The sequence below is a fragment of the Chiloscyllium punctatum genome, chromosome 36, assembly GCF_047496795.1.
Source record: "Chiloscyllium punctatum isolate Juve2018m chromosome 36, sChiPun1.3, whole genome shotgun sequence".
NCBI lineage: Eukaryota > Metazoa > Chordata > Chondrichthyes > Orectolobiformes > Hemiscylliidae > Chiloscyllium > Chiloscyllium punctatum.
Window position 1 is genome coordinate 20,813,580 of NC_092774.1, and position 22,953 is coordinate 20,836,532.

General features: G+C 45.3%; 1 long non-coding RNA gene across 1 annotated transcript; it reads right to left on the minus strand.

Moving 5' to 3' along the window:
* Window positions 1-1,240: 1,240 nt before the first annotated feature.
* Window positions 1,241-10,490, minus strand: LOC140460890 (uncharacterized). The gene is made up of 2 exons (XR_011954376.1): window positions 7,814-10,490; window positions 1,241-2,905 (listed from the first exon to the last, which is right to left on the minus strand). It is a non-coding gene; the product is annotated as an uncharacterized lncRNA (long non-coding RNA).
* Between the last annotated feature and the right edge of the window lie 12,463 nt (window positions 10,491-22,953).

Below are 22,953 nucleotides of genomic sequence, written 5' to 3' on the forward strand. Positions count from 1 at the left end.
ACCGAAGAAAAGAAGACAGGGAGACACAGATAAGAATCGACCCAGCTGACTGGTTTTAACAAGAAAATCAAATTTTAAACTTAATCGGGGGTATAATCAGATCAGTTTAGTGTGGTAGAGTGGGAGGTAGATAAATCGATCAGACAAAGGAAGATTACAGTGTAGATAGTTGTTTAATTTTTTTTCTTGGAGTTAAAGAATAAATTGTGAATTTTTTCTTTAAATGGTGGGATTTAGTAGTTCTTTGTCAGTCATACTTGTACAGATCACGGCGCGAGGTGAACTTTTCTGTGTGCCTGGTTTAATTAGCAGAAAGGTTTACCCCATGTTGTAACATTACCATGTTATCAATGCCTGGCAGGATCCTTGGTCAGTTTCAGAACGTGCTAAGAAACTATCTTGAAAGTCTTTTATGAAGCTCTCATGGGAGGTGACTATTATTCAAATCAGATGTTCACACCATCTCTCTCACTCATGCACGCACATACAAGTCTATGGGGTGAATTTGCATTTGCAGAATTATATTTGCAGATACATTCTATTTGGCTCAAAAAAAAACACACAATCTACAGGCAGTCAATCCATTTTATAAATTCCTACTTTGGAAGTAGAACCAGTCTGATTCAAAATTGGGATAAAGAAAGACTTTAATCTCACACCTTTCATGCATTGTCTGAGCTGTCACCTCTTTTTATAAAACCTTAAGTTATCTCGAGAACGTGACTGAAAAGTAGTTTTGGGATTTACATATTAATGAACAGAAACCTGCTACCCATTCGAAAAGATGAAAGACATAACTGCAATCCAGGTTTGTTCAACAGATCATTTCAGTTGCATGACACTGTGATCTTTTGCTGTAAATTCTGTATCTTATGATCTTGCTCCACAGCTAGCCGATGAAGGTGCAGCGCTCAGAAAGCTAGTGCTTCCAAATAAACCTGTTGCAGTATAACCTGATGTTGTGTGATCTTTAAACTTTGTCCACCCCAGTCCAACACAGGCTCCTCCACATTGTTTCGAGTGAATACAGCCCACACCTCCCGGTGCTGCAGTAAACTTTACAATGCTGATGAAATGATGCAGTAGCTGCATTCCTGAAAAATTTACAATTTCTAATGATACTAGCTATTCATTCACTGCTCCTTCTGATAGATGACATTGGAAACTTAGTGCTGGAGGCTGAAAGAAATCAGCAGCTTTAAAACAAAAACCTCTTTCAATGAGAGTCTGAGCCAGGCGCTAAGTTCAGGTAACCTTTATTCTGACCCAAATTTGTTACAGCTTCAGATCTCCCCAGCAAAAAGGCGTACAAAAACTAGCTTTTTTTTTAAAAACAGCTCAAGGTCAAAGTGCACACACTCCCCCCATACCCCCACATGCTTTTCTATTGGTCAGCTGAGTTGTCTCTTTGTAATTAGATCCCTGGTACAGCCTTAACCCTTAGGAAGTATTGCCCAACTCAACAATTTCAACCTACACACTGTCTCCAAGTAAGATTCTCCTCACTCATTTGCTGCGGTGGTGATGGTGGGGTGAGGGGCAGTCAAGAGTCAGCCACACTGCTGTGGGTCTGGAGTCACGTGTAGGCCAGACCGGGTGAAGGATGCAGATGGGACGACCAAGTGGATCCTTTCCTGCAACAGCAGCTTCCTTCCCAAAAAAAGGACAAGAGAGAATTTGGTGAGATTTTTCCCCCCCCGAAAATGGTTTCATCATTAGATTCTGAGCTCCAGATTTCTGTCCAAATTCCAATTCCACCATCTGTCACAGCTGGATTCGAACCGGGCTGTCCCCAGAACTGGGCTGATAGTCCAGTCGATAATGGCACTCGGCCATCACTCCTTCAATCCCCCTGTGATGGCACGTGAGCTCGCTGGTGCCTCCGCAGGTGGGAGGAGTGGGTGAAGTCCTTCCTGCACTGAGAGCAGGTGAGCAGCCGCTCCCCCGTGTGGACTCACTGGTGGGTCAGCAGGCCAGAAGAACTGATGAATCCCTTCCCATACTCGGGGCAGGTGAATGGCCTCTCCCCGGTGTGGACCCACCGGTGCTTCCGCAGGGTGCCCACATGACTGAAGCCCTTCCCGCAGTCGGGGCACGTGAAAGACCTCTCCCCCGTGTGGACCCGCTGGTGGGTCAGCAGTGTAGATGACCGAGTGAACAGCTTCTCTCCCGTGTGAACCCGCTGGTGTTTCCGGAAGTCACTCATCTGACTGAAGCCCTTCCCGCACTCAGGGCAGGTGAACGGCCACTCTGTGGTGTGGACCCACTGGGTGGGTCAGCAGGGCAGAAGAAGAATTGATGAATCCCTTCCCGCACTGACAGCAGGTGAAGGGCCTCTCCCCAGTGTAGACCCGTTTGTAGATCAGCAGTGTAGATGAATGGGTGAACGCCTTCCCGCATTCAGGGCAGGCGAATGGCCTCTCCCCGGTGTGGACTTGCTGATGCTTCCACAAGTCACCCTTCTGACTGAATCCCTGCCTGCACTGAGAGCAGGAGAATGGCTTCTCCGCCGTGTGAACACGTCTGTGGGTTTCCAGCACCGAGGGTGAAGGGAATCCTTTCCCACAGTCTCCCCATGGGGAGAGCTTTCCTTGTGTCACTCTGGGTTTGAAATTACAAACAGAATGGAGACACAGTCTCTCCCCACCGTGAGGGGTGAGATTTTGATTGCCCCAAGCTGAGTAAATGGTTTGAAGCACTTTTCATAGTCAGCACACCGAATCTCCCTCACTCAGGTGTCTCAGTATTCTTCCTGCCACACCAGTATCCAAAATCTCTCAAGCACACAAAAGCAAACATTTCTTCTCTACTTGAATGGCTGCTGATATTCAAGTCCCAATGAATCAAGTGAGTCTGTTAGAAGTCGATGTATCATTTGCTTTCAGATTTCATTCCGCATTTCTTCCTGCAGAAAAACAAAATCACAAAATAAGTGATCACTGTCAGTACAGTTAAATTAACATAACATAGGTGACAATTCCTGTAGATTGCCTGATGCCTGCTGATCACATATTATCCAGAACCCAGAAGCCTGAAAACCCTCATGCAGCCAGATCGCCTTAAGTGTGTACGGAGGAAAACTTCATTTAGGTGACAATGACCTGGAACAAGCTGCCGACAAAGGTGCTGCAAATGGAGTTGAATCAGGGACATGATAATGAAATGTCAGGGCTGCTTGAGAAAAGTAAGTCAGTAAAGTTGCTGAATGACTTCCTGCTGTCCTATTAAATAAAAAAAGATGACAAGAAACACCAGATGTAACTCCATTACTACATTAGAAGGTGAAAAATAATTGCAAAGAAGCTTTTACAACAGCCAACAATATCAGATAGACACCATAAGAAACAACATAAGTCTACATTTTGTATCAATGTGCCAATCCCTTAAATACTGCTCAGTTCCATGAGAAACTACCCTTTTAATTGTGAACATGAGGAAAGTAGCAATTCTTTTGTGGGCTGCAGGTGCCAAACTGAGGGAATACACAATGAGAATTCCTTTAAGGTGGGACAGAGAGGGTCTGAGCACTCCAGTTGCTACAAGTGAACAGTGTCTCCAACCCTCCCTCCCAGGATGGGGAATGGAAAAGGGGGAAGACATTGCTTTGCTCCCAGATGTTGCCCAGAGGGGGCGGGGTTTCACTCTGAAGCTGAAAGGGCTACTTCCGGGTTGTGACGTTCACAATGGATCGTGGGGGCGGGGCTGACAGTGGGCCGGCACTGCGCCTGCGCAGCCCTGCAGCTGAGGACACTTTGCAAACTCCCTTCACTCTCCTCCAAGTCGATGCATTTTGAGATCAAGCAAAGCACGGGGTTTCATTTTGGCTTCACCCTCACAGAAAACCACCTCCTCTGTGAATCCAACATTTTACCCCTCATATCCACCCCATGGCAATAGCGATGAGAGAGACTCCTGAGTTGCAGTTGCTACCAAACCTGCTGCAGGGGGTTTGGTAGAAACTTATTTATTTTATGAACCATTTCAATTCAACCTCATCCTTGCCATTCAAATACTCAATCATACACGGAGGGTGGTTCATGTGTGGAATGAACTTCCTTAGGAAGTGGTGGATGGGGATACAATTAAAAAATATTTGGATAAGTGCATGAAAGGGAAAGATTTGGAAGGATACAGGTCAGGAGCAGGCAGGAGGGACTAGTTTAATTTGGGATTATGGTTGGCATGGACTGGTAGGAACGGAGGTCTGTTTCCATGCTGTATGAGTCTATGACAGGTTCATAGTTCCTTGAAAGTGGAGTCGCAGGTAGGCAGAATAACGAAGAAGGTGTTTGGGTACGCCTTCCTCTTTTTTTTAAGATTAGATTAGATTCCCTACAGTGTGGAAACAGACCCTTCAGCTCAATAAGTCCACACCAACCCTCCGAAGTGTAACACACCCAGACCCATTTCCCTCTGCCTAATGCATCGAGCACTATGGGGCAATTTAGCATGGCCGATTCACCCGACCTGCATATCTTTGGATTAGATTCAATTAGATTACTTACAGTGTGGAAACAGGCCCTTTGGCCCAACAGGTCCACACCGACCTGCCGAAGAGCAACCCACCCAGACCCATTCCCCTACATTTACCCCTGACTAATGCACCTAACACTACAGGCAATTGTGGGATAAAACCGGAGCACCCGGAGGAAACCCCCGCTGACATGGGGGAAATGTAGGCAAACGTGAGGACTGCAGATGCTGGAAATCAGAGTCAAGATTAGAGTGGTGCAGCATCCGAGGAGCAGGAAAGTTGACGTTTTGGGCAAAAGCCCTTCATCAGGTGCAAACTCCATACAGACAGTCACCGAGGCTGGAATTGAACCCAGGTCCCTGGCGCTGTGAGGCTGCAGTGCTAACCAGTGCATTGGTGTATCGGTGTCGGGAGGTCATGCTGTGGCTGGACAGAACATTGATTTGGCCACTTTTGGAGTATTGCGCGCAATTCTGGTATCACCTGACATACCATATACCAGAGATTGTGACTAAAATGGACTGTGACACAGAATACAATCACGAAACCCCTGCAGTGCAGGAAGAGGCCATTTGGCCCATTGAATGCATTAGGTATAGCAGTTGGGAGGTCATGTTGCAGCTGTACAGGACATTGGTTAGGCCACTTTTGGAATACAGTATTTCAGTCGATTCTAGTCTCCCTGCTATAGGATAGATAAAACTTTGCGAAACGTGAAAGGGCGTAGAAAAGATTGATAAGGATAACACCAGGGTTTGTGGTATAAGGAGAGGCTGAATAGGATGGGGTTGTTTTCCTGGAGCGTCAGAGGCTGAGGGGTGACCTGATAGAGGTTTATAAAATCAGGAGGGGCATAGACAGGGTAAATAGACAAGATCTTTTCCCCAGGGCGGGGCATCCAAAACCAGAGGGCTTAGGTTTAGGGTGAGAATGGCAAGATTTAAAAGGGATCTAAAGGGCAGGTTTTTCACACAGAGGGTGGTGCGTGTATGGAATGAGCTGCCAGAGGAAGTGGCTGGTACAATCACATTTAAAAGGCATCTGGATGGGTGTGTGCATAGGAAGGGTTTGGAGGGATATGGGCAAAATGCTGGCAAATGGAACTAGATTTACATAGTTAAAAATCACACAACACCAGGTTATAGTCCAACAGGTTTAATTGGAAGCACACTAGCTTTCGGAGCGACGTTCCTTCATCAGGGGATAGTCATCAGGTGAAGGAGCATCACTCCGAAAGCTAGTGTGCTTCCAATTAAACCTGTTGGACTATAACCTGGTGTTGTGTGATTTTTAACTATGTACACCCCAGTCCGACACCGGCATCTCCAAATCATGACTACTAGATTTATATAGGATATCTTGTCAGCATGGATGTGTTGGATTGAAAAGTCTGTTTCTGTCCTGTATATCTCCATGTCTATTTAATAACAGATCCTTTATTTTTGTTGATGTAAATATTATTGTAAATCAGAGCTGGATATTAATATATATTTGTAAGGGAGAGAGAATTATTCAATTAGGGCACTATAAGAATCCTGGGAGACCCCTATTTGTGGTTTACTTCCTAATGAACAAACATTAAGCACCATCACCAACTGTGCATTTATTTCTAATTTTGTTTCATTTTTCTTGTTTTATTCTCTGCTATGACAACACTGTGTCTGGATGGTTGACAGGCTGGGAGACTGGGGTTTGGGCTTTGATTGACTGAATGTTTTATTGGGAGAAAGTGAGGACTGCAGATGCTGGAGAACAGGGCTTAAAAATGTGTTGCTGGAAAAGCGCAGCAGGTCAGGCAGCAAAGGAGAAGGAGAATCGACGTTTCGGGCATAAGCCGTACTTCAGCCCCTCTCCTTTGATGCTGCCTGATCTGCTGCGCTTTTCCAGCAACACATTTTTAAGCTCTGAATGTTTTATTGTCCTGGAAGGTGTAAAAAGGGGGTCAGAGCTTCAGCAGAAATCCAACAGAGCTGAGAACAGACCGACACCTTACTCTGTGGGAACAGGGAAATAAACAGAGGACAGTATTCAGGACCTGAAATCCGAGCTGACACCAGACTACCTTGTGGTCGGTGCGTTGATTAGCAGTGCCAATCCTCTACCTTTACTTAGCCTCCCATTTGACTTGAATGCCATGTACCCCCCTCGATATTCAGGATCCAATCCTTGTCATCCTGAAGCCATGTCTCTGTAAGGAGTCTCAGATGGTAATTATTCTCTTCAATGTGTGCAGACTATTCATTCACTTTTGTTACAATGCAGCACACATTCAGGCACACGGTCTTTCCTTTCAATTTTTGTGATCTTTAGAATCCAGTTTTGATTGCTGGGACATTTACATTGTCCCTTTCTATCATTCTCGGGTGTTCATTTTCCACATCACTACATTGCTCACCTGCCCTGATTTGGATGGCCAGGCTAAATTGCCCACAGTGTCCAGAGATGTGCAGGTTAGGTGGGTTAGCCAATGGGAAATGCAGGGTTATAGTTTCATCGTAATAGAAGCAGCAGGAGGCCATTTGGTCCGTCAAGCCTGCTCCACCATTCATTAAGATCATGGCTGATCTACCCATCGTATCAGCTCCTCCTCCTTGCATTATCCCACCTATCAGCAATTCCCCTACCATGCAAAAACTTATCCAACTGTGTCCTGAATATATTTAATGATACGGTCCATAGCTTAACAACTCTCTGGGAAAAGCAGTTCCTCTTCATCTGTGTCCTAAATCAACTCCCCCTAATCTTGAGGCCTAGTCTCACCCACCAGTAGAAAGGACCTAATATGGTATGGTATGGGGTTGGGGTTGGGGTTGGGGTTGGGGTTGGTGTGGTTTGGGTGGCATGCTCTTCGGAGGGGTTGGTGTGGACTCGATGGGCTGAATGGCCTGCTTCCACACTATAGGGCTTCTATGATTTACCGCAGTTGTCCACGCCCCGGATCACAGAACCCAGAACCTCCTACCTTGTGCAAATTGAAAGATAAGTCCCACCCTGCCCTCTTGTATGTGTGTTATCTAACTGCTTAATCGTTTCTAGTGAACACAGGCCACACCTCCCACTGCTGCCTGTAACCTTTACAATGCTGATAAAACAATACAATACCTGCAGTACGGAAATTTGTAAGGCATCTCACATAACCAGTTACTGATTCACCGCTCCTTCTGATGGACAGCATTGGAAATACAGTGTTGGAGGCTGAAAGAAATGGGCAGTTTAACTCTAAAAACCCACCTAACCCTTCACTAGGCTCCTCACCCAGCGCACTTTACTTCCTGCTGGTAAACCTTAAAGCATATGCAATGAATTCCCACTTTCAAACAAAATCCTGGATATACTCACTCAGTCAGTCGGTGTCTCACAAATGAAAGATTTCATTGTAACTTCTTCCAGTAAGCGCAAAACATCTTTGTAAGCTGCTCTGGAAGTCCAATCTTCACAATGACACTTCTGCTTTTACCGAAACCAGATGGAGTCATATAGCACAGAAACAGACCCTTCGGTCCAACTCAACCGTGCTGCCCAGATATCCTGAATTAATCTCATCCCATTTGCCAGCACTTGGCCCATATCCCTCTTAAACCCTTCCTATTCATTCCCCATCCAGATGCCTTTTAAAATGTTGTAACTGTACCAGTCTCCATCACTTCCTCTGGCAGCTCATTCCTTACATGCACCACTGTGTGAAAATGTTGCCCCTCAGGTCCCTTTTAAATCTTTCCCCTCACACCTCAAACCTATGCCCTCTAGTTCTGGACTCCCCTAACCTGGGGAAAAGATCTTGGCCGTTCACCTGATCCACACCCCCCCCTCCAATGAACTTGTATAAGGTCACCCTTCAGCCTCCAGGGAAAACAGCCCCAGCCTGTTCAGTCTCTCTCTACAGCTCAAACCCTCCAACCCAGGTGACGGCCTTATAAATCTTTTCCCAACCCTTTCAAGTTTCACAACATATTTCCTATAACTGGAAAACCAGAACTGAATGCAGTATTCCAAAAGTGGCCGAATCAATGTCCTGTACAGCCGCAACATGACCTCCCAACCCCTATACTAAATGCAATGACCAATAAAGGCAAGCATACTAAAAGCCTTCTTCACTATCCTATCTACTGGCTACTCCGCTTTCAAGGAACTATCAATCTGCACTGCAAGGTCACTTTTTTTCAGCAACATTCCCCATTAGCTGTGTAAGTTCTGCCCTGATTTGTCTTATCAAAATGCAATATCTCGCATTTATCAAATTAAACTCCATCTGCCACTCCTCGGCCCATCCGATCACTTCTAATTTATAATCGAACTTCCTTGCCTCTCACCATTCCCTAAAAGCAGAAAATCTCCATCCCACACACACTCCCTCCATTCTCACTTTGCTGAACCTCATCCTGAAGGGTCTGGTTCAGGCCCACACTTGGGGGAGGGGGGGGGTGATATCTAATAAAAACAGACAGAACACTGAACGGCCTGAACAGAGTGGACGTTGGGAAAATGTTTCCATTGGTAGCAGAGTCTAGGACCCAAGAGCACAGCCTTAGAGTAAAAGGAATACCATTAGAAGGGAGACAGGGAGAAACATCTTCAGCCAGCGAGCGGTGAATCTATGGAATTCACTGCTACAGAAGGATGTGGAGGCCTGGTCATTCAGTATACTTAAGACTGAAATAGACAGGTTCTTGAGTATCAGGGGGATCGAGGATTATGGGGAGTAAGCAGAAGAATGGAGTTGAGAAACTTATCAGCCATGACTAAAATGGTGGACCAGACCTGATGGGCTGAATGGCCTAACTTCTGCTCCTATATCTTACGGTATTTTGCTGTCCTGGACAGTGCGAGAATTGGGAGCAGGAGTAAGCCATTTGGTCCTTCAAGCCTGTACCAGCATTGAACAGATCATGACTGGATAGAAATATGCCTACATCTAGGAGCATAGGAGGTTGAGAGGTGACCTTATAGAGGATTATAAAATCATGAGGGGTATAGATGAGGTGAACGTTGGGCGTCCTTTCCCTAGTGGGGGGTTTCAAGATGAGGGAGCAAATTTTGAAGGTGAGAGGAGAAAGATTTTAAAGACATGAGGGGCACCATTTTGTTTTTACACAGAGAGTGGTTTGTGTGTGGAATGAAAATCCAGAGGAAGTGGTGGATGCAGGTAGAGTTACAACGTTCAAAAGACAATTGGGTAAGTACATGAATAGGAAAGATTTGGAGGGATATGGCCAAACACTTGCAAGTGTGACTAGCTTTGTTTGAGAACATACTCAGCATGGACTAGTTGGACTGAAGAGTCTGTTTCTGTGCTATATGACTCTGTAACTGTTCTGTACTGGTCTTAAAGACATTTTCTTGCCTTCCCCCATATCCACCCACTTCTTTGTTGTTCAAAAATCAGATGAACCCAGCCTTGAATATATTCAGTGTCTTCCTAACTGCAGGAAGACATCCCCACTTCTGAACACAATTCCTCTTGCTAATATGTCACTTGCCTTGATCATTGCTTGTCCGACAACTGGCATTTACTGATGTAGAAGGACGCTGAGGCTCCCTTGTCCAGACATTAGTCCTGATGAAGGGCTCATGCCTGAAATGTTAACTCTCCTCAGGTGCTGCCTGACCTGCTGTGCTTCTGCAGTGCCACACTTTTCAACTCCGATCTCCAGCATCAGCAGCCCTCACTTTCTCCACATCCCAATGCACCACCATTTAAACAACGCATGTCCTTTCTGCTTTTTTTTTTACACAGCAAAGCCTACAACTTCATTGTGGTACCACATTGACATGTGTTTGCCAATGGAGACACAGACCTGGAACAACATTTCTTAGAGTCTGTCCCCTCCCTGGATTCACTCCCTTTGCTTTCAGTTGCTGCAAGTCAACAATTCAACCCCAGAATGAATAAAAAAAAAAGGAAAAGGGAGTGAAAAAAAAGAGAGTACTGTACTCCCAGAGGAAGGAAGTTACAGTCTGGGGGTGAAGCTCAATCTTCATTCAGAGAGAGAGAGAGAGGAGCAGCAGCTTCAGGAGCTCATGGCCCAACTTCCGCATTCAGACAATACGGGGGCTCTGATTGGCAGGTGGACAGACCCCTTCCGGTCCTCTAGGGCTCCCCATTGGTCCATCAAAAGATGGTCGTGGGCCGTTTCAGCGGACGGAAAGGAGCATGCGCACTCCTTTGCTGACACCGGCGAACGTGCGCACTGCTTGCTGACACCGGAGAGTATGCGCAGTCCGCCCTGTGGGGGGATGCTGGTGTTACTGACAGATTTTAAATGTCCAAATGCCAATAGGAGCAAATTAAAGGCTGGAGCCACATTCATCCCCCCCTCTCTGTGGCTCGACGTTTTATTTCTTTTGCATTTTGTCTGCCTGCTCAACTTCTGTACGTTTTCCCCCCCCCCAGGGTAGATGCTGGCGAATGGGTGACTGGATTAATTTAGGAAGTCTGTTCAACACGGACCGAAGGGTTTGTTGCTATTCCCTACAACTCTGTGACTTTATTTCTACATTGTCGGAACCAATTTCACAGGACTAGGAAAAGGCCATTCCCCCCTTCCAGCCTGTCCTGAGCTGTGGCCCAATACAGTACAAGTTTCAGAAAGATGTCTGCAGTTTTATTTTTAAAAATATGAACAAGGTTTCAGACATGTGAAAGTAATTTTCTGGCCCTGGAAGCCATTTTTTTAGATTTTAAACCTAGCCAAGTTAAAATAATCATTGCTAAAGAGAAATTTATAACTAACAGCGTGACAATTTAAGGATGTGTCACTGTCTGGCCCGATCTTGTAAATAAAGAGATCCGAGAATCCCTACAGTGTGGAAACAGGCCCTTCGGCCCAACAAGTCCACGCCGACCCTTCGAAGAGTAACCCACCCAAACCCCATTACTCAAACATTTACCCCAGACCAATGCACCTAACCTAGGCATCCCTGAACACCATAGGTAATTTAGCATGGTCAATTCACCTGACCTGCACCTCTTCGGACTGTGCGAGGAAACCGGAGCACCCAGAGGAAACCCATACAGACACAGGGAGAAATATGCAAACTCCACAGACAGTGGCCCGAGCTTGGCATCGAACCCGGGTTAAAGTTATCCGTAAGAAAGAAAGGTTTATTGAAAATTAACAGTTTTCTGCATAACTCATTACTTTATCTATGCAATTTCGTTAAATCAGCAATGTAAGTACAAATTATTTCCACAAACCCAAAACCCAAGACCTTCTGATAAACATTTTTTGGCATTTCATCCAAAGAAAGTGCAAGTCAGCCATCTAGTGACTGTTTTGTTGTATTGTAAGCGCAGTCAGGTACAAGGTATAAACCCTTGTCTATATCACGAGATGTATTAAAGTTGGGCAATACTGAAGGCGTATTTCCGAAATTTTCTTCAACAATTGGCGGTCAGTCAGCAGGTTCTCTACTTAGACTGAGACCGAGCCTGAAATTATTGGTTTCATAGCATGATCCTGATCCGAGTCAGAAGGCTGACAAAGAAGGGAGTTAAAAATCCCACAACCCCAGGTTATAGTCCAACAGGTTTAATTGGAAGCACACTAGCTTTCGGAGCGCCGCTCCTTCATCAGGTAATTGTGGAGTACACGATTGTAAGACACAGAATTTATAGCAAACGTTTACAGTGTGATGTAACTGAAATTATACAGTGAAAAATACCTTGATTGTCTCTTAAGTTTCTCATCTGTTAGAATGACCATTTTAGTTTCTCTTCTTTCATTTATAAATCGCAAAACTTCTTTTTAAAATTTACATTCTAAAGTGAACTTTAACAAAAATGAACTCTTTAAAAAAAATGAATTAACAGGCACTCCTGTAGACACACACATGCAACCTCTCACAGACCTAGACCCCTTTACACTCTCTCTCACACACAAACAAGCACTTCTATACACACACTCCCACATGCAACCTCTCACAGACCTACAAACCTTTTACACACACACACACACACTCTCTCACAGACACTCACAACCCCAACCCAGACACACACAAACCCACATGCACACGTGCACATATATTTTGTGGGGTGAATTTGTACTTGCAGAGTTACATTGTACTTTGCTCAAAAGCTGCATGAATCCCTGTGAGATTCTGCTAATTCATTTTTTGGATTAGAATCAGTCTAAACATTATGGCACAGACAGTAGCGACACAAAGGGGTGCTAATACCCAATGCATTATCTGGGCTGCCACCAATTGTTAAAGTTCACTTGAGAATGTAACTTTTAAAAAAAAGGTTTTGCAATTTACATATGAAAGAAGAGAAACTAACATGGTCATTCTAACAGATGAGAGACTTAAACAATCAAGACATTTTCAATATATAATTTCAGTTACATCACACTGTATACTTTTGCTATAAATTCTGTGCCTTATGATCCTGCTCCACAACCACCTGATGAAGGAGCAGTGCTCTGAAAGCTAGTGTGCTTCCAATTAAACCTTTTGGACTATAATTTGGTGTTGTGTGATTTTTAACTTTGTACATCCCAGTCCAACACCAGCTCCTGCAAATCATGACACGAAGGGAGAAGGGGAAGGAGCAGTATTCAAACTGTGTGGTTGACCACCAATTGTTGAAGAAAATTTTGCAAATATACCTTCAGTATTGTCTGGCTTTATTACATCTCATGGGAAACAGTCAATAGACTGTTCCAAAATGCAATGAGCAGCGAGGGTTGATGTCTTGTACCTGATCCCGGCTTGGGAAATAATGCTGAGGCAAGATTTGGGAAGATTGCTGCCAGTGTACCTTGAGAAATTGACCAGGGCGCCAGCGTCCGGCTCTCTGTTTCAGGGTTTTTTTTTGTTTTTTCTTTGTTCATTCACCTGCAGGTCGATGGGGGTCGCTGAACTCTAAGGAAGGGCTATCTCTGGGGGACAAGTAAATCGTGTCCTGCTGAGAAGGACGGTCCCCATCTGTTTGTCCACTCGACGAGGATGTAAAAGTCCCGGGGTAAACATGTGAATGAAATGCAACAACAACAAGAAGATTTATTTTGGGAGATAGTTATGGGGAGCATGGAAATGGCGGAGGAGTTGAACAGACATTTTGCATCAGTCTTTATGATGGAATGATTGGGAGATACCAGTGTTGGACTGAGATGTACAAAGTTAAAAATCACACAACACCAGGTTATAGTCCAACAGGTTTAATTGGAAGCACTAGCTGGTGGAAAATAGTTTGAACATCCCATTAATACTAAAGAATACAAGTGGTCAAATTAAGTACCATCATAAGAAGCTGTATTAGAAAAAAACTAATGAGAAGACAGGTTCCTTGGCCGTAATTACTTGCATCCAAGGATCCTGAAAGAGGTAGTTACAGAGAGAGCGGATGCAATGTTTGTAATTTCCCAAAAGTTCTTGGATAGGATAGAAAATAGAAAAGCGGGCCATGCCACCAGTGCTTCGTCCAGAGGCTCACTGAAGATGTTACCGAGGATGGTGACGAAACATCGGAAAATGAACCTTCCAGCTCAGCGAGCAAACCTACATCCAGAACCTCAATCTGAGCTACAAATCTTCTCAAAACTTGTTAATGGAACAATTAAGGTAGGAGAGACTCCGTGGTTCCGTCAGAATCACCAGCCAATATTGTTTGGAAAGAGACAGGTGATGGTAGAGAAATATCATTCCTTTTTCCTCCAGCCTTTTCCCAGGGGTGGCATGGCGGCTCAGTGGTTAGCACTGCTGCCTCACAGCACCAGGGTCCCAGGCTTGATTCCAGCCTCGGGCAACTGTCTATGTTGAGTTTGCATGTTCTCCCCGTGTCTGCGTGGGTATTCTCTGGGTGCTCCGGTTTCCTCCCACAGTCCAAAGATGTGCAGGTTAGGGTGAATTGGCCATGCTAAATTGCCCATAGTGTTAGGTGTAGGGGAATGGGTCTGGGTGGGTTACTCTTCGGAGGGTCGGTGTGGACTGGTTGGGCTGAAGGGCCTGTTTCCACACTGTAGGGAATCTAATCTAATCTATACGGGTTGTCCCACGGCAACTGGCGTTATGGAGGGTCCTTTAAGTTGGAAAAGATTGATGACTGGAGGACTAACACCGAGGGGGTGGATACGCTGACCCTTTGTGGGATAGGATTTGCATCGATACATTTTAAAGATCAGCCCCCTAAAAATAAAAATTGTGGCTGTCCTCAGTCCCCCAAACATACCATCCCTGCTCCGGACTCCCACCCTCAAATTGACGAGATTGCTGCTTTTGTCGCTTCCTGAACACGCAGGGCCAAAATGCAGAGAGAAACGCGGGTACAGTTCAGCTGCAAGATACTGGTGCGTGTACTCAATGGGGTCCGAGTGTCTGGGGTGGAAGGTGAGATAATGATGTACAGCACGGAAACAGATCCTTCGGTCCAACCCGTCCATGCCGATCAGATAGCCCAACCCAATCTAGTCCCACCCGGCCCATATCCCTCCAAACCCTTCCTATTCAAATACTCATCCAGATGCCTCTTAAATGTTTGGTGAAAGCATTGAAGCAGGGCCCAGCAGCATTGATTAGACTAGATTACTTACAGTGTGGAAACAGGCCCTTCAGCCCAGCAAGTCCACACTGACCCGCCGAAGCGCAACCCACTCAGACCCATTCCCCCCAACATTTACCCCTTCACCTAACACTACGGGCAATTTAGCATGGCCAATTCACCTAAACTGCACATTTTTTGGACTGTGGGAAGAAACCGGAGCACCCGGAGGAAACTCAGAGACACTGGGGGAGAATGTGCGAACTCCACACAGACAGTCGCCCGAGGCTGGAATTGAACCCGGGTCCCTGGTGCTGTGAGGCAGCAGTGCTAACCACTGAGTCACCGTGCCACCCCAACAAGGATCATACCCCTAGACTAACGAGCCACATAAATTGTATTTCTTCATTTTTGAAAACAAAAATTTACCCTTAGACTTGGTACTTACGAATCATTGCCTAGGGACCCTTTGTACCAAAGATGTTGCCGCAAGTGGCAAATTGTAAACTTTTTGTTTGAGTACACGACGATAAAGCTGATTCGAATTCTAACCCAATACTCAGTACCGAAGCAAGAGGTGACTGTTTCGGATAGCAGCCAGTTGAGAAGTTTGAAACTATACAGAAGTCTGACGAGGAGTAGATTAGATTAGATTCCCTTGCAGTGTGGAAACAAGCCCTTCGGCCTAACCAGTCCACACCGACCCTCCGAAGAGTAACCCACCCAGACCCATTTCCCTCTGACTAATGCACCTAACACTACGGGCAATTTAGCATGGCCAACTCACCTGACCTGCACATCTTTGGACTGTGGGAGGAAACCGGAGCACCCGGAGGAAACCCACGCAGACACGGGGAGAAGGTGCAAACTCCACACAGACAGTTACCTGAGGCAGGAATTGAGGCAGCAGTGCTAACCATAGTGCCACCGTGCCACCCAGACATGGGATGCTTGAAAAGGCAGCATCCAAGGAGCAGGAGAATCAGTATTTTGCTCGAAACATCGATTCTCCTGCTCCTCAGATGCTGCCTGACCTGCTGTGCTTTTTCTGATTTGGAGATGCCGGTGTTGGACTGGGGTGCACAAAGTTACAAATCCCACAACACCAGGTTGTAGTCCAACAGGTTTGATTGGAAGCACTAGCTTTCGGAGTGCTGCTCCTTCAGCAACCACCTGATGAAGGAGCAGCGCTCCGAAAGCTAGTGCTTCCAATTAAACCTGTTGGACTATAACCTGGTGTTGTGGGATTTGTAACTTTATGCTTTTTCCGGCACCATACACTGGACTCTGTTCTACAGCATCTGCAGTCCTCACATTCTCCCAGCAGGATTGACTCAGCCCCTGTTTCAGAGTCTGCCGTCTTGTCCACTTCTAACTTGTCTGGCTCTGTACAAGGCACCTGATCTCACAGTTCACAGAACATTAGTAGTAAATGGTGCGGTTGAATGGTCAGGGTGCGGTATAGTGGCACAGTGCTTAGCACTGCTGCCTCACAGCACCAGAGACCTAAGTTCAATTCCCACCTCAGGCAAGTGTCCGTGTAAATGTAGGGGAATGGGTTTGGGTGGGTTGCTCTTTGGAGGGTCGGTGTGGACTTGTTGGGCCGAGGGGCCTGTTTCTACACTGTAAGTCATCTAATCTAAGGGTGGCACAGTGGTTAGCACTGCTGCCTCACAGCACCAGGGTCCCAGGTTCAATTCCAGTCTCGGGTGACTGTCTGTGTGGAGTTTGCACGTTCTCCCCGTGTCTGCGTGGGTTTCCTGCGGGTGCTTAGGTTTCCTCCCACAGTCCAAAGATGTGCAGGTCAGGTGAATTGGCCATGCTAAATTGCCCGTGGTGTTGGGTGGAGGGGTGAATGTAGGGGAAAGGGTGGGTTGCGCTTCGGCGGGTCGGTGTGGACTTGTTGGGCCGAAGGGCCTGTTTCCACACTGTGGGAAATCTAATCTAAAGAACTTACTTGCCCCCGGATTATGATTGATGAAACTTGACAAGCCCTGGACCCAGTCTGAGGTTCGCAGTGTCCTTCCCCAGATCTGCTGAAGCGCCCAACATCATGTTTGAGTTGGCCAGTACAAATCTGCAATAAGTATAATTGCTTGCATCAGGACGTCCAGACTTTAATGAATTTGGCGTACGGGACACATTGGGCAACCATTAAAGACTTCATTGTGTCTCCCTTTGGGCTGTGGACTAATACAGAGGCTTGAAAATACTGTTAAGACTGCAATTGGAATGACTAAGAGGTATTTATGATTCCCACTTGTTTAAGCAACTACGTGTCACAGCCAGGATTTATAAGGCTAAACTCCCTAACTTTGACTGTGCTGTAATGTGAAGGTCTCATTACCCTTACAAGCAAGGAATAAACAAAAGCTAAAAACTGAGATAGGAAGAAAGTTGGAAAATGTTCATACTTGCAAGAGAGAGAGAGAGGGAGAAAACATTTTTCTGTAAATGAACTAAATGTTCAAAGGAAACCGAGAGAGACACCGACTCAGCGCTGATTCACTGAACCTTGTCAAAGGGTTAACTCTTTGTGGTCAGGTTTGAATGCATATTTGCTTATTGGCGTTCCATAGAATTCCTCCAGTGTGGAAACAGGTCCTTCGACCCAACAAGTCCACACCGACCAAAGAGTAACCCATTCCCCCTACCCTATATTTACCCCTGACTAATGCACCTAACTTACACATCCCTGAACACTATGGGCAATTTGGCACAGCCAATTCACCTAACCTGCATAGCCTTGGACCATGGGAGGAAACCCACGCAGATACAGGGAGAATGTGCAAACTCTGCACAGACACTCGCCCGAGACTGGAACCGAACCAGAGTCCCTGGCGCTGTGAGGCTGCAGCGCTAATCACTGAGCCACAGTGCCGTGACTGAATGATTGTGTTTTTATTCCCTGGAGCTGGAGATCTGGGAATGCTTTGAATTTAATTTGCATTTTGGCAATCTATGAGGATTTTTTTTTAAGGAACCATCAGTGACTACAAAATGCAAATTCTGTAAAAGAAAAAGTAACATTAATAAAGTATTAACCCACTTGTTCTTCTTACAAACCATGACTGCCCTACTGTCAAATTCTAACCCGTCATTTTTTTAATGTTTTCATGAAAGCCAATCTTATTTAATTCAAATCAGTTTAATATGGAGGAAAATAACATTACAATCTTTCAAAAATGTCTTTTCCTTAAGATTCTTGCACCATTTTAAACCAGTATAAACCTGCTCTTAACTCCATCATAATATCATACTACTGCCAAAGATCAATTTCACTCCTTTCACCCCCCCCCGGTGTTGGACTAGTGAGAGTCGTAGTTGAAGTGAGTTTCTCGAAATGGGGAAAGGTGACCAGTGGTGTTCCACAGGGCTCAGTGTTGGGGCCGCTGGTGTTTGTGAAATACATAAATGATCTGGAAGAGGGCACTGTTGGTATGATCAGCAGGTTTGCAGATGACACAAAGATTGGTGGAATAGCAGAAAGCATAAGGGACTGTACCAAATATAGGAGGATATAAATAGACTGGAGAGTTGGGCGGAAAAGTGGCAGATAGATTTCAATCCAGACAAATGTGAGGTGATGCATTCAGGCAAGACTAATTCTAGAGTGAATTACACAATGAACGTAAGAGCCTTGGGAAAAGTTGATGGGCGGAGAGATCTGGGAGCGCAGGTCCATTGTATCCTGAAGGTTGCTGCACAGGTGGATAGAGTGGTCAAGAAAGCATTTAGTCTGCTTGCCTTCATTGGACGGGGTATTGAGTATATGAGCTGGCAGGTCATGTTAAAATTGTACAAGACATTGGTTCGGCCACATTTGGAATACTGTGTACAGTTCTGATCACCACATTACCAAAAGGATGTGGAGAGGGTGCAGAGAAGGTTTACGAGGATATTGTCTGGTGTGGAAGGTGCTAGCTACGAAGAAAGGTTGAGTGGGTTGGGTTTATGTTCATTAGAAAAAAGAAGATTGAGGGGGGACCTGATTGAGGTTTACAAAATCATGAAGGGTGTAGACAGGGTGGATAGAGACAAGCTTTTTCCCAGGGTGAAGGATTCAATAACGAGAGGTCACACTTTCAAGGTGAGAGGTGGAAAATGTAAGGGGGATACACACTGTAAGTACTACACACAGAGGGTGGTGGGTGTCTGGAACGCATTGCCAGCAGAGGTGGTAGGGGCAGGCACGGTAGATTCATTTAAGATGCGTCTGGACAGATGCATGTGTAGGTGGGGAGCAGAGGGATACAGATGCTTCGGAACTGGACGACAGGTTTAGACAGTGCATTTGGATCGACTCAGGCTTGGAGGGCCGAAGGGCCTGTTCCTGGGCGGTTAAATTTTCTTTGTTCTTTGTTCTAGTCAAAAGATTGACTAAAGGAGGTAAAAGCTGTAACCAAATCAGAATCGATCTGCACACTGCTTTCCTATCAAAGTGTTCTGAAGCACGTTTGTTTTGTAATTAATAAATTTGATCTTATGGTATAGTATAGTGACATTAACTTTTCAGCATCCTGACCTTCGGTGCAGAACCAGGATAAAAACAGGTGTCTGCTCATTTATTAAAAGAAAATAAGCCTAATGTTGGGGAAGGTCACCTCAGACTTTAACATCTACTCATTAAGAGGAGGCATTACAGTGAACTTTAGATCATTTAATTAAAAATGTAAAACTGAAAGCATAAAGATGGATTTAAATATCCCAAACCAAAAATATTGTTTTCAGAAAATGATACGAGCAGAAATTTTTTTTTTAGATGTTTTGGACTCGTTTGTTTCCAGATAATTTTGAGAAACTGCTGCATTTCATTTGTGAGGCCATAGCTTTATTCTGTTTAAATCTCCCTTCCTCACTGAGAATTGAAGTTTCAGTTCAACATTATTTTGTAAAACGCATGTAACAAAGTTAACATGCTAGTGTTAATATTTGTGTCCTTGGACTAATCATTATTTGTACATTACACACATTTTGTTAACATGAACCTTACTACACTCTCAAAACAAAACAAAATGAATGTGAGTAGACAAGACTTTAGTTCATGCAGACGCAATCATTTCACAGCCTGTAGCAATATGAATGAGCAATGTCTGAACAAAACCGCTTAAAGAATCAAATTTGGGATTTAAATTGAGAGACTGGAGCCAGGTAATTGTAATGTATTTCAGCGTTGGAAACTGTGCAGTTTGTATTTTATAACATTGGGGTTTGATTAAATGAATTTCTAGTTTATTTTAGTTAAAGATCACATAACACCAGGTTATGAGTTGAAAAATGTGGTGCTGGAAAAACACAGCAGGCCAGGCAGCATCCGAGGAGCAGGAGAATCGACGTTTCGGGCATAAGCCCTTCTTCAGGAACACCAGGTTATAGTCCAACAGGTTTAACGGAGCGGTGCTCCGAAAGCTAGTGTGCTTCCAATTAAACCTGTTGGACTATAACCTGGTGTTGTGTGATTTTTAACTTTGTACACCCCAGTCCAACACCGGCATCTCCAAATCATAGTTTATTTAGGTTCCCTACAGTATGGAAACAGGCCCTTTGGCTCAACAATTCCACACTGACCCTCCGAAGAGTAACCCACTCAGACCCATTTCCCTCTGAATGATGCACCTAACACTATGGGCAATCTAGTGTGGCCGGTTCAGCTAGCCTACACATCTTTTGGACTGTGGGAGGAAACCCATGCAGACACGAGGGGAGAATGTGCAAACTCCACACAGACAGTCGCCCGAGGCTGGGGTCAAACTCAGGTCCCTGGCGCTGTGAAGCAGCAGTGCTAACCACTGAACCACCGTGCCTCTTAACAAAACTCAAACTCAGTGGGAAGAAAACTTATAATAGCTGAGTGGAATATGCGACATAATAGGACAGTCCTGACATAATTTTATGTGTACAACCCTGAGCAGATTTGAATCATTTTTGTGACATTAAAATCTGTTTGTTCTTATTAATTAACAGTGAAACGTCTCAGTCACTTGTACAGTTTCCATCTCCCAATGAGAAAATATGGTTATATTAGTCAATATTTTACACTATTTGTATTGGTCCTGAATTACATAATCAGAAATAGTTGGCAAGTTTGATTGGTTTTTATACCTTTATGCATTGTCAGTGATCTGTGTCAATCCCTCCTGATTAAACTGAAACATGGCTGCATTGATTAATGTTCACCTGGACCATCCATTAAAACAAGTTGAGCATTGTACATCCAAATGGCAATCGAAGTGGGCGATATGTCGGAAAGTGTAGGAAACCGACCGTTGAAAAAGGAGTTGAAGCAACAGCGCTGTAAGAATAACCTAGGTTATACTCGGGACCCTGAACTTTTAACAAAGTTAAAAATCACACAACACCAGGTTATAGTCCAACAGGTTTAATTGGAAGCACACTCGCTTTCGGTGCACTGCTCCGTTAAACCTGTTGGACTATAACCTGGTGTTGTGCGATTTTTAACTTTGCACAACCATCTGATGAAGGAGCGTCGCTCCGAAAGCTAGTGTGCTTCCAATTAAACCTGTTGGACTATAACCTGGTGTTCCTGAAGAAGGGCTTATGCCCGAAACGTCTGGCATACCGACACTATTTGAGGAAGGGGATGAGACTGATGGGGATGAGCCCAGAACATCTCCTGATAATCCCCAGCACACCCCCCCCCCCTAATTCTAACCTTCCCCTTTACTCAGATGATGAAGGGTCCAATATCGGGTCACCAGCTTCATAGTCGACATTATGAGGATGAGCAGCCGAGACCATTCTCAACCAAGGGGCCGTTGCAGGAAACTGAGTAACCTGACCGCAAGGAGAAACCAGCCCAATTTACTCAATATGTCCGAAGGGCAATACATACTCCTCGGGACTTGTTTGCTGTTTGCTATATGTTCCTGTCCCCTGAAGAAGTTACCACATGGCAAGGACAGATGGGCCAGGGTGGTGTAGAGCCAGGGCGGTGTACAGTTACGACAACTTGAAGGAGAGATTCCCTCACAATGATTCCCAGGCAGATCACTTAATCCAGTCATTACAATGTGCTTTACAACAACCTGTAAACATTAGTTATGGACTGGAATGCAAAACCCAAACCTGGGGAGTCAGGAGGTGATTATGGAGAACTGTTTGTTTCCTGTTATGGAACATTTGCAAGTGATCGAGCCTTTAATTGAGAAGCTAACTCCCCTTTTGTTTAACACGATGCTTTTGCAATGTATTCCTCCTGGTATCGCTGACATGACCCAGACAAACAATATGAACTGGTCCAGGAATTCCCTGTCGCTAATGAGGTAAGCGGTAGTCTTCTGGGATGGCCAGAACCAGCCCAAACCACGATCCGAATATGTCCAGCAACTTCGTGATCCCTATACCTCATGTGCCAATCCCAGCGAGGTTCATTGAGACCAGGATACCAACTGGGGGTGGAACCTACCTCAGATACCCGCCCAGCGACCATCGCTGAACAACTCTTTCCCGAGGGAAATGGGACAGGCAGGCTCCAGTACTATACCTTAGGGACTGGGAACAACACAATTAGATCCCCCAGGGATGAATGGCAGGTCCTTGCTTTGACTATGGGAGGTACGGTCACTGGGGAGCCAAATGTCCTCCTGTCTGTATGGAGTTTGCATATGCAGCTGCATGTGGGTGGCACGGTGGCACAGTGGTTAGCACTGCTGCCTCACAGCACCAGAGACCTGGGTTCAATTCCTGCCTTGGGCAACTGCCTGTGTGGAGTTTGCACATTCTCCCCGTGTCTGTGTGGGTTTCCTGCGGGTGCTCAGGTTTCCTCCCACAGTCCAAAGATGTGCAGGTTAGGGTGAATTGGCCATGCTAAATTGCCCGTAGTGTTAGGTGTAGGGGAATGGGTCTGGGTGGGTTGCTCTGCGGAGGGTCGGTGTGGACTTGTTGGGCCGAAGGGCCTATTTCCACACTGTAAGTAATCTAATCTATTACCTTGGAACTCTTGAAAAAAGGAAAATCTTCAAATATATTTACTGACCCTCGT